This window comes from Phoenix dactylifera, chromosome 1 (genome assembly GCF_051530095.1).
Source record: "Phoenix dactylifera cultivar Ajwa chromosome 1, Ajwa_hap1_PhDact_Kaust_v1.1, whole genome shotgun sequence".
NCBI classification, from domain to species: domain Eukaryota; kingdom Viridiplantae; phylum Streptophyta; class Magnoliopsida; order Arecales; family Arecaceae; genus Phoenix; species Phoenix dactylifera.
The window spans coordinates 40998275-41007989 of NC_143190.1; the positions used below are offsets into that span (position 1 = coordinate 40998275).

General features: G+C 41.7%; 1 pseudogene across 4 annotated transcripts; it reads right to left on the reverse strand.

Moving 5' to 3' along the window:
* Positions 1-242: 242 nt before the first annotated feature.
* On the reverse strand, positions 243-9499 carry LOC103715729 (G-type lectin S-receptor-like serine/threonine-protein kinase At2g19130 pseudogene; annotated as a pseudogene). 4 transcript variants are annotated; one of them, XR_015967307.2, is made up of 3 exons: positions 8957-9499; positions 6774-6938; positions 243-6480 (listed from the first exon to the last, which is right to left on the reverse strand). The product of XR_015967307.2 is annotated as a G-type lectin S-receptor-like serine/threonine-protein kinase At2g19130 pseudogene, transcript variant X4 (transcript). The 4 variants fall into 4 exon arrangements; XR_015967303.2 differs by lacking the exon at positions 6774-6938 and adding an exon at positions 7257-7304; XR_015967302.2 differs by lacking the exon at positions 6774-6938.
* Positions 9500-9715: the final 216 nt, after the last annotated feature.

Here is a 9715-nt window from a genome sequence, read left to right on the forward strand (position 1 = left end):
TTTTTTTTGCCTATGAAAGAAGTGGGAGGGAGGAAAAAGCCATCTCCACCTCTAATTAACATCCACATCCTTTCAACGTATCTTACCATCTTGTTTTTTATCCCACATCTAATTAACATTATACATAATCAAGAGAACATCCAGGGGGTACGATCATCTCAAATGGCTGGTCCATGAACTTCATAAATACATGCGCATATGTGGTTTGATTGTTGACGTGATTCAGTAAAACTGAGAAATTATGAAATAAATGCCTTGAAAATAAATAGATAAGAAGGTTTTGAACATTGTCTTCAACAAGAGGTACATCTGGTGGCTGCCAGCTTACTCGTGTATGTAACATATCTATATAAATAACTCATGCATGGAAAGTGATGAGTTGGAAACTTTATAACATACCTAACCTATCTTTATAACAAGAGATATCCATGAACTTTATGCCACTAAATAGATACTACAGCCACTATAGAACATTACACCCTCATACAAACATCCATCTTAAGGATCATAACAACTATAAGCTATACTTTAATCCGTTACATATTATTGGCATGCTCAGCAGAGATTCATGTGGCCCTTATAGCTTGGCAATTACGGATAGAAATCCTGAGATTGATCAAGTGGATCTTTGTATTCAGTGGATGACAAATCATCACGAATTAATTTGGCTCTGATCTTCCGTAAGGAGCTGAAGAGCCCTAGGAAGTGGCGGCATGCTCACCTCCAGGACTCCCTCTAGGATCTGCACCACCTGTCCCATTGTTGGCCTGTGAGCTTCAGAGTCTTGAATGCACCAGCAAGCAACTCTGCAGACTCTGGTTAGCTCTTCAAGGTCGGCAGCACCTTTGAATCCATGGTCTAATAAGCTAAATATATCGCCTTCAACGACCTTTGTTGCTGCCCAGGACGGATAAAAGATTTTGCTCCCATCCGCAGAGTGCGTTGTGTTTCGCTTGCCTGATACCAGCTCAAAGAGCATCATCCCGAAGCTGTAGACGTCAACCTTGGAGGTGATTGGCAGGCCTGAAATCCACTCGGGTGCGAGGTAGCCAACGGTTCCCCTCATGGTTGTCAGGACCCTGCTGAAGTCGCGACCGATGAGCTTCGCCATGCCAAAGTCTGCAACTTTGGCGCAGAAGTCCTTGTCTAGGAGTATGTTGTCTGGCTTTATGTCACAGTGTATGATGCACTCCCTGCACTTCTCATGGAGGTAGCCTAATCCTCTCGCAATCCCAAGAATAATTTGATACCTCGTCTTCCAGTCCAGAACCGTGGATTTGTTTTGAAAGAGGTGAGAGTCCAGGGAACCTCCAGACATGTACTCATAAACTAGAAGCCTTTTGCTGCCCTCAGTGCAGAAACCGCGAAGGTGAACCAGATTGACATGCTGAATAACAGCCAATGTGCTCACTTCGGTTCGGAATTGCTTCTCCCCTTGTCCCAAGCCTTCAAGCTTCTTTACAGCTACTTCGGTTGAGTCAATTAATGTCCCTTTAAAAACGGAGCCAAAGCCACCGCTGCCCAACTTCTCAGAGAAGTTCTTGGTCACACGCTGCAAATCGCCATAAGTAAACTGAATCAAAGAACCCTCAACTTGTTTTTCCATCCGAATTCGTTTCCTCCTTTGAAACGCCCAAATTAGTCCGACGAGAACACCCGAGATCCCAAGAATTCCACCGATGACACTAACAGTTAGATCTATTACCAACTTATGTGAGCTACTTGAAGCTGGGAAATCAGAGGCAGCGAGCCGGAGATGCAGAGTACCAGCTGCACTATCACCATCATAGAGTTGTTGAAGGTTCCGAATGTCCCCATTCCAAATTGAGCATCCACTCACATAAGCATACGCGTTGCATGAGCAGCTGTTCAAGCAAGCCTGTTCGCAATCTCTAGCACTCCCGACAGTCAAGTTCTGCGGATTGGCAGGCAATCTCATATTGGTCATCTCAACGAATCTATCCCCTTCTCCACCGGTCGAGCTTTTATTGCTGCATCGCAAACTGGTTTTCCTCACGCACCCTGACTTCCAAACATTGAACTCCCATTCTTCCATTGAAGCTGGTTCAAAACCATAGGAGCACCTGCAAATATTTGAGCTTTTCTGGTCGCAGATACCGAAAGCTCCACATAGAGAGTAGACATCACATTGAGCCGAAGGTTGAGTAAAGATTGCCTGCCACTCCTGGGCGCCGTTCAGCCAATACAATTGCTTTAATAGCCCCGATGATTCAATCACACACCGAGTGATGAAAGAACTGTCCCGGATGGTATACATGGCATACTTCCGCTGCTTGTTGTCGACGAAGGTGAAGTTGAAGGGAGTGCTTTCTCTGGTACTAGGGACTGCAGTGAAGTACTGGCCATTCCACAGCCCACCGCTCCAATAAATTTCAGAACCATTCCACAGCAATACGAACTGATTGGATCCATCGGGGTCCATACTATGAGCGAAAGGCCCGGGGGCAGGATTCTCACGATTCTCCCATGAAGTCATGCTCTGATACTCCTCTGTGATCTTGTTAACTCCAAGCCATCCTCCTGGCATCCATGTGTCAGTTGGGTGATCAAAACTCTGCCAAATTGTAGTGTTTGACCCATTTCTTATAACGAGATTTCCGGTGTCCAGAAGCACAGCAACCGTGGAATTCGAGGTTGATGGAGTTGAATTGGATGACCAAACTGGGATTTTGGAAATGTTGAGGAGGACTAGTTTGCCATCTTCTGAGATTTTTAACTCGGCAGAGGAGGTGTTGGAGATGGGTGTTGCTCTGTTCGCCACCCAGACTACAGTTTGGACAGGAATTGTTTTGTACCAGATACCTATGTAATAGTTACGGGAGTTACCTGGTGTGAAGAACCCCAGCTCAAACTTGCCTTCTTTGGACACTATGGTCTGGTTTCCGGAGACGGACTGGCCCAAAGAGATGCTATCAGTTGCTCCACAGTGTTGGATGTTGAGAGAAGAGAAGAGAAAGAAGAGAAGAAAGAAGGAGAGGGGGGAACATGGCCTTTTCTCAGTATCCATGGGGGCAGAAGCAAGCGACAGAAACCAGCCTGCTTATGTAAATATGTATAAATAAGAGGCAGTCGCTGCAGCTTCTTTTTAGGTTATTTTAACGGCAGTCAAATTTCAAATATTAAAAGGGAGGATTAAATTTCTTTTCTTAATTTGGGCCCGTTGAGAAGATTCAAGTCATTTATAATTTTAGGGTCATGAGAAGATTCACTGATGGAAAGTTAAGCAAGGTGAGTTATCAAAGTCGAGTTGTTATGAAGATCTAGTACCCTCTTCATGTCCATGTCGAAACTTCCTATGGAAAAAATCAATAGCTGCTTTGTCCTCCATTCAAGGCTAAATAACCAGCCTTCAAAAGAAGGGTAATCAGTCCTGTTGGAAAATCTAATAGATTGAAGTCCAAGTAATGTTGATAAAAGATAGCGTAAGTCAGCCAAGGAAGGTGAATTATCAAAGTCTAGTTGTTATGAAGATCTAGTACCCTCTTCAAGTCCATGTCGAGACTTTCTTTGGAAAAAATCAATAGCTACTTCTGGTAACCATGCTTACCTTGTCCTGGGGGTTGATCAATCGGGACCACTCGCAAAAAGAAGCATAGGTCATGAAGACCATGATCAATAGCGGAGTGAGACAGTCAATCAACTTGTGGATCTAATTCGTGGTTGTGTTGCTTCATGCATGCAGAGTGTCGCTACCAGAGGAAGCAATCTGCTTCCAAGTCTTGGATTTTGGATTTATGACGACTTTGTGAAGGTCATGCTTGTCTCATGCCTGATATTGATATATGGTTGGAAGAACTTCCCTGTGATATATGTCTGATATTGATTTTGGGGTCAAATTGATTTAGGTTTCCCACCAGAGTGATGAGGGTGGTCCGTTTTCTTTCCTTTCTGCATGTATGTTCTACAAAGTAAAAGAAGAAACCATGCAGGCTTGTTAATATGATTATACTTTTTTTATTTCATGCCTACTTTGATAATGACTTGGTTGCTTGCCTTCTTTCCACCTCTCACTTCAATTTATATGATCCCTACATTCCAGTCCCTGTTGCAGAGACACCTTGAAATTTGCAAGGATGGCCTTGTTATCTGCATGAGAAAATATGGTAACCACCAGTTTCTTGACTCCTGGTGCTGTCATCAGACCAATCTAATTCCCATTATAGCTTTTTCCTACTTCTTTTAAGTCCATCATGCGACAGTTAGCAAGCATTTATAATGTATACTAACATAAATATAATTTTTTTATCACTAAAAGTAACTTAATGATGAACCCAACCGCAGGAGACTCAAAAACAAAAAGGCCGATTCAGATCCTTAGAAGCCTTGCGGACTTCCACTTTAGGCAGAGTTCCTGTTCATGTACTGTTTTATGTTCTAACAGTGATCAAGGATGATAATCATCTCAATAATATTCTTATCTGATAACCCCAAATTCTGGCAATAACTCCGTACACACAATCCAGGATGCTGATAATCGTGTCCTCATAATGCTGTGTCACAGCAAAATTTGTTTATGCTCTCTCACAATATTAGTTCCTTTCTGTCAAGCACCCTTTTCAGATGGAGTTTCTCGGTTTTATTTCATTGATTCTTCTCTACAAGCTAATCAGTGCTAATGCAACTTAACATATCTACGCAAGATTGACAGGAAGCATTAAAACATGCGGTGTTACATGACGACAAGGTTCTGCCTAGACAGATGAATTTTCTATTCATACTGGGATTGACAATCTTTTGAGGGTATATATAGAGAATATTGCATGTAGAAAATCATCAGTATTGATAGCTAGCTAGCTACTTGCTAATGTAAGGGAAAATGAACACCTAAATTTTCTCTTGAAAAGAAAAAGAGAAAATTGATTAAAAGAAGTCCAAAAGACTTTTTTTTTTACAAAGAAATCGATCATATTTTACTATTATGAAGGTTGTGAATAGATTAATAGCATAATAGAGCACAAAGTCGAGTACCAATGTTAAGAGTCAGAGAATTCAAAAGAAGTTGGGAGTTTCTTCCAATCCTGCTAACGGATAGAGAAAGGAGAATTAGGGTTTTAACGAGACGAAGGGCAAAGAAAGGTTTTTATGATGGAGTGAAGGAGGGCTTGGGGTTTCGGATTCGTTACCTGCTGACAAGAAGAGGTGAGGCTGAAGCCGATAGATCACATGACTTTGGAAGAGAGGCATCGAGGCATGACTTTCTCGGAGAACGCCCTCAGTAAAACTTGAAATATTTAGATTCTCGAGTTATTTTTTTTTCTTTTATGGAAAATGAACGAAGCGAGTCGCACTTCCTCAATGTTTATTGAAATAATCTATTTACAAGATATAGTGCCTTGAGTTATCGGATGTACATTATGCCGCCAGAATAAGTTTATTGTCAAAAAAAAATTGAAGTTAAAATAAAAAATGATTCAAACATCCTCAAATCAAATTAGGATCGTTATGAAATCCTTCCGTTGTTAAGTCCACGTAGAGACTGCAAAACGGCTTTTTTTATGAAAAAGGGTAGGATTTACTGAAAGTTTTATGTACATAGCTTCCACCGCAACCCACTAATGTAGTGGCCTTTGCTGGAAGGATCATCGAAATAGTGACCCATAGACACGCTGGGGCCAACCTTATTTTGTTCATGAAAGCAGGATTTACAAGAGAGTTAGATGTCGTCCCATTCGTCCTACTACCTGCTCGTTTCAATTTTTGTAAACCAGTACACTTTCCCGGTTCTCAAGCAGGCGGAGGGGAGCTAATTAAGGTGAGCAAACTTCCTCCAACAAGACACTCGCTGAGCTTGCTCCATTGTTTCCTTACTCTCTAGTATTATATTCTGACTTGTTTCGTGCCGGCGTCGTTGAACAGTAAACTCCAAAGGTCAGTAGTCGCAGTTTTGATTTGCCCATTACAGGTCGCCATCCAGTCTTGAAAGAGACTTCTGACTCGTTGGAAGAGAGATGTAGGTGAGATGGCCACAATTTTAAATATTCTGCTGTTCCGTTCTACCCACAAGCTCCAGCAAGTTTGTAAGACCCAATGGGCCCGGTCCATTTGACCGACCCAGTTGGCCCAAAAGAAGGAAAAAAAAAAAAATGCACATGCTGCGCTCGTGCAAGGAGGGAAGAGGACTCCCATTAAAGTCTTCTTCCTCTTAAGTTCGTCGGATGGAATCTGACTCCGGTCGAATTTCGGTTATGATCGAGCTCTATTTACAGCTCCTATCATCGGCCCTTCCTATCACGCCCCGAATCCGGATCATGACACGGCCTTGCTATTGCAAATCTTTGCCGCAATAGCACGCAGCCACATAAAATTTTAAATTTAAATGAATTATATTGTTCATGAAGGGCATAAAATGTTTGAACAATAAGGAGCGATATAGAGCTTTTAAAAATTTGTACAATTATATTCAGTGTATCCCAAACCCTGGAGTGAGTCAAGCTCCTTGCTCCTAGCAGTCTTATTTATCTGTAAGGACATAAATGAATTGGTGTGAGCTATAAAAACTCAGTAAGTAACCATGTACAATCTTACTAAATCATTTATAATGCTCCACATGCCAGTGTATTAGTTTAGGAAATTAACAGTTAAAACAAAATAGGCATTTCTTATAGTATATATCCAAATCAGTCATAAAGCAATGCATGTCCAATCATACAAGTTCATAAATTTGAATATGCATCATGTAAAATTTTTGCCATTATTCATGCTTTGAAATCTCTACTCTTAGATGGTAATGCAGCTATAGTCACTATTATTACCCATGACAGGGCCATATGCCGAGCTACTATAACCCGCTGGCGAGGGCCGTATACCGAGCTACTATAACCCGCTGGCGAGGGCCGTATGCCGAGCTACTATAACCCGCTGGCGAGGGTCGTTTGCCGAGCTACTATAACCCGCTGGCGAGGGCCGTACATAGTAATCTGAGAGTTTATAAACCATATCATATTTTCCATAAATCTTACTTCATAAGTAGATTGAAAGACGAATAATAGCACCATAATGTATAAAGTTTAGGATCATGCTGCAAACTTCATTTTCTTTTATGCAACTTTCTATATCATCATAAATCCAGTGTACACAATATAGTAAACTTGATGAATGCCATTTTGTCAAAATCATACATCACTTGCTACATATGCTTGATCCTAATTTTTGAGAAACATAATTAGTAATATACAACATTGTATTCAAATAGTTCATGTATTTGAAAGCAATAAGATTATATCAGGATCGCTTACTTTAATTTGCTCACCAACTCTTAGACTTAGATTCCAATTCTCCAATACCTAGCAATATCATTAAATTGCATGTCACTTGCACATTTAATTTCTATTTATTTATAATCTTCTCTTAATTAAAATTATTTATAGTCCACGCATAGGACTCAATTTCATTTTTAGATCCATAGCCTAATTCAATTTCTGGTTCAAGTCTAATCTAACTTCTGGTTCAAATTTGATTCAATTTTTGGTTTAGGTCTAATCTACTTTCTGGTTCGAATTTGATTCAATTTCTGGTTCAGGTCTATTTCACCTTTTGGTTCGGGTCTGACCTAATTTTTGGTTCAGGTCTGGTTCAGCTTCTGGTTTAGACCTGATTCAACCTCTGATTCAGGTTTGATTCAGTTTTTGGTTCAGGTCTGACCTAATTCCAACTTCTGGTTTAGACCCAATTGCCCTCTGGTTCAGGTTTGGGCCCATTTGCATTCAGGCCCGAAGTTTAATTAAATCCTGGATCAAACCCTTGGCCTGATTCAATCGCTAGGCCCGTTTGTATTCAGGTGCAGAAATTGGTTAAATTCTGGAACAGGCCCTTGCCCTGATTTAGTCACTGAGCCCATTTATATTCAGGTCCAGTAATATAATTAGTTAACTTATGATTAAATTCTATTAGTTATATTTAATTTAAAGGGACCTAGCCTCAAACTATATTCAATTGGACCCTTACATTAAGGTTTGGACTCCTTATGCCTAATTTAGTTTTGGGTTTAAGAATACTGGGCTCGGACCAGACCCAACCCGGCCTCAGACCTTTAAAACCCAAGTTATTTGAAACCTACTGCCGAAATCAGGCCCACCAACATTTTCTTTCCTTTTTTTTTTTCTTCTTTCTTTTATTCTTTTTCTTCTTTTTCTTTTCTTCTTTTTCTTTTTTTCTTTATTCCTTCCCGAAGCTTCCCTCTTCTTCTTTCTTTTTCTTTCTTATCTTCTTCTCCTGTTCTTCTTTCTTCCTCATTTCTTCTTTCTCTCTCCTCTCTTCTCCTCTTTTCTCCCCTCTTCTCCTCCCTCTCTTTCTCTCTCTCTCAGCAGAAGGGAGGGCGACGGAGCTCTTGAAAGGGCTGTGCCTATGGCTGGCGCCTACAGCCAGCGCCCGCGGCCGAAGACCGCGACCGGCTCTACGGCCGATACCGGCTGAGAGGGAGGAGGTCTCGGTCATCCTGATCACCCCTCTCCAACCTCCCTTCTTCTTCTCTTTCCAACCCAACAGAGGAGGGGAGGATAAACCCTCCTCCGTCAGCACATCGGGGAAGGAGGGATCCCTCGGTTCCACCATCACCCTAGCCGAGATTGGCTACGGGTGCGGCCGAGCCGGGGATTCTCTCCCTTGGGCATCCAGTTAGAGAAGGGCGCTTGGCCGACCATTGTACCATGGATCGGGAGGTAAGGTTTTAGGGTTAGGGTTGCTTGAGTACAAGGAAGAAGGGGTTCGAGAGGGAAAGAGCTTTCGGCAGTCGACGACTGTGGTTATGACCGTGGCCGATCGTGTTGGCGCCGGATCAATAGCCGAATGCTTTAGTTAGATCTTCCCTTCCCTACTCTTCATCTTCTTCCTCTTCTTCTTTTGATCTCTTCTATTTCGTCTTCTCTTTGTGTTGTTGTTTCATAATTAAGCTAGATCTACTTGCATAATACAAGGAAAGAAGAAGTCAGGGACTTACCTAGCTCCGGGACAACTCTGTGATGTTCCCTCAAGCGGCTCGGATCCCTACTCCGATGATATCGCTCCTGCTTCAGTTCCTTGTAGCAGAAAAATAAGGGAGTGAGGGGAAATGAAAGAGTGATGGAGTTCCTCTGCAAGGGATCTATGGGCTTTAATAGCCCTCGGGATCACGACTGTTAGGCAGTTTTAATTGCCCATGAATGCTATCCCATACATAAGCTCAAGAAGACTATCTCATGCGTCAGCCCATGGACACTATTTTATGCGTAAGTCCATGAAGGCTCTGTCATGCCCCGAACCCAGCATCCGGGTCCGGTACGCGACCGGCCGCATGAGCCCTAGAGCAGTGCCCTAAAGATCATGCAAGGCCTATGATTAACAAAAATTCCAATAAATCCACAACTAATTTAATAATTCAAATAGACAAATCCGACATGTCCAAATAAACAAATTGGTTCAATTACAAAATCTTCAAATGTTCATCGACATCAAAGAAGGATAAACAAACTAACTAACTAATAACTCTGGTACTCGCACTCTGCGCCCATTCCATCCAAATCTATGCATTCTGCAACTCTGGTAAAGAAAAAGAAGAAGAAGGGGGTGAGCTTTACAGCCCAGTAAGAATCCCTACACATCCATACCAACACAATAATAATATGAATTCGAAAACCACGATAAATCGATGCACATTTCATGAAATCATAAACAGTTTCCATAAGACTCAAATAATCAATATAATTATGAACATCAAGCA